General features: G+C 35.5%; 1 pseudogene; it reads right to left on the bottom strand.

Moving 5' to 3' along the window:
• Positions 1-212: 212 nt before the first annotated feature.
• Positions 213-3,120, bottom strand: LOC17887810 (annotated as a pseudogene).
• Between the last annotated feature and the right edge of the window lie 3,525 nt (positions 3,121-6,645).

The raw sequence follows: 6,645 nt of genomic DNA, 5'->3' as shown, positions 1-6,645 counted from the left end.
AAATAAACATATAATTATATTTGGAAATTAGTTCCTGGATGGTTAGTAAACAATCGTTGTCAATATATGTTAGGACTATTATTAATTAAGACTACCATTCCAATATTATTTAGTTGCTGTGGTTACTTACTTGTATCGTTAATTTATGTGTTTACTTTTGTAACGCGGAGAGTGAACTTTCTTATATTGCCGACACTACCAAGAACATGAAGTTGATCAAAGAACAGTCAAATCTTAATTGATCTTCAAACATTTTAACAATTTTACCTGTCTGAGAGGATTCACAACAGAATCTGAATTCACAACCCTAAAAATTATGTTTGTTATGTCATCACACCAAAAAAAAAAAAAAAAAAATACAGGCACCCAACCCTTGGAAAGATTTTTCAAACCCATCTTTCTTGCATCTCAAGCGACGTCTCTGTTTCCTCTTTAGATCCGACGGGTGTAGTTCTCCTTTTCAACTGAAGTTCTACTTCCACTTGCCCTACCCGAATTGTTCTGCACTAAAGCACTACTGATTCACCGCCGCTTTGATCTGCGTTTCTTTCTCTCAGCAAGTTGCTGCCATTAGAAGACGCTGACCTCATTGCCCTCGGTAGCTTCAGTTTCATAGACTCTCCTGCGTCGCTGTTTTCCGGCTTTGTTGCTCTTTCCACGTCTAAATCTACCGGATTAGCTTCTTCCTGAGGTAAAGCTGGTGTTGCTGGCGGACCTACAGGAATAAGCTGAAGCACAGTCTTCTTCCACTTCTTTCTTTGGCTTGGTCTTGGCACATTCGATTTTCCCTGAAACCAAATTTCATAGAATCAGAAAGCTGTTGTTTCCTAACTACACCAAACAGATAAAAGGAATTGATCATCAATATATCGAAAAGTTCTTTAGTTTTACCGTCGTGTTTCCTATGTCTGATAGAGGTTTTCTTCTTCTTCTTGTTCCTCTATCATCGTTTGTCTACTCCCCTGGCTTGTCAGCAAGAGCGTTCTGTAGCAGCATAGCTCCGCGTGAAGCAAGGACTTGTTGTTGTTGTTCTTTATGTTTCTCATCAGATTCTTGCGAGTTCTCCCCGTTCTCCAAGGCTTCTGATTCCGAGATGGGATTGTTCTGCTTCCCATCTAGCGTTTCTGTTGGAGCATTTCACTGAAGAACATCCACATGACGGACCACAAGATCCCTTTGTAGCTCGGCACTGACACTTCATTGTCTTCCACGAGGAGCTCTTACTGCAAGTGCAACAACACACGTCAGATGATGATGTGGATTTCACTGCATCATCTGAAGGAGCTTCAGAGTTCTCTTCATATGAACGCCTCATGACCACACTCGAGCGCCGTCTTCCCACTTTGAAGTGTCGTTTCCTATTCAGCTTTATAGCCGATTCCTGCTCTGAGTCACGCTCTGATTCAAGTTCAGGTTTCCATTCGTCATCAATATCTGGATCTTCCCGTTCATTGTCTGACTCTTCCGAATCTGAGGTATCCATGTCCTCAAGAACTATAATCGAGTTTCGGGTTTCCTGCTTTTTCAAATTATGCTCGTTGTTTCGGTTGTTTTCTGCCGACAATTTCTTCATCGCCGAGGTCTGTAATATGGAATGCCAATGGTTTTATATGCTCAATTTGAGCTAGAAGGATAAGAAATTGACTATCTAATGAAACAAGATAGAAGATGTTTTCAACTTACCAGTGCTTTCACCTGATGCACGAGGTCTGAGTTTTGGATCTCCATGTACCTAACATAACTGCTAAACTTTACTATTTTTTCTTTCAGGCCTCTTCTAAGGACATCCTTTTCTCTGCAGTCTGCCTCTTTATCTCGGGCTAGACACCTTCAAAGTTAAACAAAGAAGAATGTAAGATGATCCTTCAGGAAGTAACTTATTACCAAAAATCATCAGTCACTAATTGGGATGTTACCTCGCAGTTGATGCCAGATTGAACAGATAGTTCATGATACTCTTCACATCACCTAATGTTCTAACCTGGTTCCACCTCCCTCTTCCACCAAACACACGTTCACGCTCTTCTGCTTCAGATAACTGTGATGCCATGGAGACGAGAGTGTTGGAAGAGGTCGCAAGCATATTCTCCAGAGCAAAAATCCTTGAATTTCTTGCACCAGGAGACATGGTGTCACCATGAACGCTGCTTTGGCAGAGGAGACACAAATTGTTTACTATATCTTTTTCATCATGAATTGGTCTTGGTTTATGCTAAATTTTAGTCTTGTCCAGATCACTCACCTTATTTTGGCATTCTTGAGCAGATCGTTTTCTTCTCTTAGCCTTGCAACTTCCTTAGCCATTCTTGTTCTCCTGAATTATAGCCAGTGTTAGTTGAGACAGTTTAGTAGGAAATCACAAAAAACTTCTTCTCAGGCGATGAATCATGAAAGACATACTCTTCCGTTTGCCTCTCGTATCCAGAACGCACTACATGAACCCGAACAGTGACTTCAATCTCATGCTCAATTGCTTGGATCAGTACCTGCAAATGGACAAACTTTGAAGTTAAAAAAAAGTTGCATTTACAAAGTAAACCAGAACAATCACCAATAACTAAACTGTCTAATTTTAGTCGATCTTACAATCCAAAATAATTTTCTGAATAACTAAGTCAAACTGTCTTGAGAATCCTCAAATCAAATGTATACAAGCACTGGTCATATTTGGCTACAGGTGAGCAATGACAGAATGAAACTTGACAAGGATCTGTATTACTAATCAGTCAATAGAATCAAGTAAGCCTCGAGTCGTTTAACAGTTAGTTGGTAAAATATACCTGCATGACTTCCTTCTCTCTCGAAGCCTTCCAAGCCCTGAACTGTTCTGAGTCCTGCTTAATCTTATGCTGTATTTGCACCTGAAAAGTAGAATAAAATCAGATTAGCATACTTAAGACACACATGCATGAATACATATATGAACTTGCCCGAATAGAGATCACTACAAAAAATAAAAAACACCTTCTGGGATTTAATTCTTTGTATTTCATCCTGCAATTTTTCATGTCACATCATCACTTTTCTGCTTTTGCTTCAAAAGCTGAGTTTGTGCATCTTGTTTCAGCTAACACAGTCCAAGTGACAAACCAAAAAAAAAAAATGAATGTGGACTAGAAAAAAAAACGGCATCCGACGACGTTACCGCAACCGTCGTCTCAGCCTAACAACCCAAGCACCTCTATAAATACCTTGAGCCGCCGATGCTACAGTTATGCAGAGCTAGCTACTTACAATGAATCCGCTTAACCCAGCTCAGCACCAAGGTCTGCCGCTTCAGCAACCTCTGCCGCCTCAGCAACCTCCGCCGCTTCTCCGCCGCATTGACACTTTCTTCGGCTCCTATGGGATACTCGTGGCAAATCTGACAGTGGGATGGCTCATGATTCTCACGGTGATAACAGGAGGCGCTGCTATGGAGCTCATGTGCAGTCTCGATTTGCCGGCGATTGAACGAAGCACCGGACTCATCCGTACCATCTTTCTTGTCTATATCGGCATAGTCATCATCTACATCTACCGTACCGGTGGTCCGCCGATTCCAGCACCGCAGCCGCAGCCGCCGTCTCCCTTTCCCAACATCCGCGCTTTTCTTAAATCTGGAGTTTCAGTTACGGCTTTTGCATTCTTTACTGCTCTCGACGATCCGATGAAGTCTCTGAAGAGTTTCTACGTCCCGGCGATATGCCTCTGCGGTTATTACGGAGGCATGAAGATTTTGGTATATCTGATGGCAGGGGCGGATCTAGAAAATTTGTTCAATGGGGGCAAAAATATAGTAAAAAAAGCTATCAAATACTAAATTATAAAAGACATAAAATTGTCATGTAAAAACTTTAAAATATCTTAGAAAACCACTCAGACGCTCATCTAACAATTGAAACCTTTTTACCACATTTTCATTTGTGACAGATTCAAATAATTAAAAACAAAAAAACATGTTATTAATTAAAAATTTAGAAAATTTTGAATTTATAGACTTATATTTTAAAATTTATTAATTTTAAAATTTTGAATTATGTAACAAACTTCCATAAAAGCTTAACCATAGAATAAACATATAAACAATTATCACTCCAAAAACTAATATAGTCATGTATAACATAAAAACCTATATAATGTTTTCCAAGAAACATAGTTATAAGCTTGAACTGATTAAATAAAGAGAATTTTTGAGAAATACCCCTTTTGGTGTACCTCTTTTTAAAAATACCCCCTTTATCTATCCATTTTCAAAAATACCCCTTTTTAAATATAAAAAATTATAAAGTTTTATATAGTTTATAAGGTACTTCTATATAATAACTACTACTGGGAGATTCGATACAAATATTTTAAAATGTTTTAAATAGTTTTAAATCATTTTTATAAGTTTTATAAGGTTTTTAAAATGTTTTTAAAAGGGTTTATACGGTTTTTATAAGGTTTTTATAAGGTTTTTATAATTTATTTTTACGCTATTTATGAAAAGTGTATAAAGTTTTCGACACATATAAAGGTAATTTGTGTATATATTTATAAGGTTACACACATATTTGGATAAATTTCAACATTTTTAATGGGGTTTTTGATAAAGTTTGAAAAGGGGGTATTTTTAAAAAGAGGTATATGAAAAGGGGTATTTTTGAAATTCCCTCTTAAATAAAACTAACTGACAAAAAATAATGCTTATATAATAGAAACAATTGTAAAAAAGCCGAAAAATAAACTCACAAATTGATAGTTGTTGATTTGTTGTCACACAAAGAAACCAAATGACTAAAAAAGAAGAAAATAACAAAAAATTAGGTCTAGATTAGTAAGTCTTTAATTTATATATTAATATATATTTTTTTGGTACATGGATTAATGGGCTTTCCAAAAAAAGGCTGAAAAGTAGTTTTTTTGGTGGGAACAGATTTTGTTTTTAATAATATTTAATAATTTTTTAATAATTTTTTTTTTTTTTTTTTGCTGGTGGCAGCTGCCCCCACCACCTTAACTGTGGGTCCGCCCCTGTCTGATGGCTTCTTGGCCGCCGCGTATGGGCTTCTCTGCTCACTCACGGACGATAACTGGATAAAACTGGCTCTCATTATACCAACTATGGTATTGGGTGGTATGAGAAACCTACAGTTCTATGCTCGCCACCGAATCGATCTGAATCTTCCGGTCGTTGCTCCGCCTCAGCCTCCGCCTTTGCCTCCGGTGCCGAGAGGACGAAACAGAGGCCGAAAGTCTCGGCGGCCTTGATCCGTCACGTGACTCGTGTTTAGGAGAAGGAAAGATAGTGCTACGTGGCACATAGGATCCGCATTTTAAAAACAAATATGTTCACCAATCAGATGTCACTATTTTCATTTGTCACATAAATAAAAAATATTCATGTCCTTAGACTAGTTAATTTTTTTTTTTTTTTTTTTTTTTTTTTGCATGAATCAAAACTAGATACACTCTTTTTTTTTTTTTCCTAAAGTGAAAGAGTCAATGACTCAATAGAGATTTAGAAACCTTTATTACAAGCTTATTCATTAAGTGACGTTAAACTGAGAAAACATGAATGTCATGCAATATTAAGAAACAATATATTACGAGCATATTCAAATATAACAATCTACATTTATAAAACATTAGATATAACAAAGTCAAGAAGAGTGACTCTATTATTAAGTTGTAATGAGATAAACTATTTTACATAAAAAATAAAAAAAAAATAAAAAAAAAATTTAGCGAAAACATTTATTTTTATATTCTTTTTTACTTTTTACCTTCCTTCCACACTTTTCCTCTACATATATAAAATAGACTTTCCTCGCTTTTCTTTCCACCACATCATCATATCTTTTTTAACTTTTTACATTCGTTTAAAATTACAACATTCTGCTTATTAACTTTTAATACTCTATGTTATTTTATCTCTTTTTCACATCATAATTTAACATTTATTTATTTTTATATTCAATATTGGTTTTGAGAAAATAAGTAATCGGCATTAAAAACTTAACACATGGCAAAAACACTCTATTTAATCAAAATTCACGGTGTTATTAGTAATCAATACCAAATTTGCAACATCCTTAACAACATTATTACAACAACCATTGCAACTGTTATATTTACTTTAATTAAAAGGGTTGCAACAATTTTCTGATTTATTGAGGATATGGTGTTCATTTCGGCCTGGTCAACGAAAGATGATGTTTTAAAAACTAAGTTAACGAAAAGTTCATGTTTTGAATGGCCATATAGAAATTTCGTGATTTAAATGGCCAAAATTTGAAAGTTTGTGATTTAACTGACATTTTCCCCATTTATTCTATATAGATACATAGATATTCATCCAAAACCACCTCAAGCGAAAACACAACGGATATTAAACAAAAAAAAAGTGAAAAATCTAAAAGACACAATGAAAACACTAGTGAAAAATAAATCAGTAAACTAAAAAGAATAACTTTGGCTACAAGAATTGAAAACTTTTGATATATAAGGTTCAAACACCTACTATTGGGTCTAAATTTAAAAAATTTAAATAACAATAAAATTTTAAAATTTAAAGTAATATAAAATGGAGAAAATTGTAAAGACTGCCATGTACAGTAAAAAAAACTTGTAAGAAATGCCATTTTGAGAAACCTCTTCTCCCGCCTGCCACAAGAGCTCTGA

This window comes from Capsella rubella, unplaced genomic scaffold (assembly GCF_000375325.1).
Source record: "Capsella rubella cultivar Monte Gargano unplaced genomic scaffold, Caprub1_0 scaffold_4, whole genome shotgun sequence".
In the NCBI taxonomy this organism is placed as follows: Eukaryota; Viridiplantae; Streptophyta; class Magnoliopsida; order Brassicales; family Brassicaceae; genus Capsella; species Capsella rubella.
This window is presented reverse-complemented; position numbering and strand designations above follow the sequence as displayed.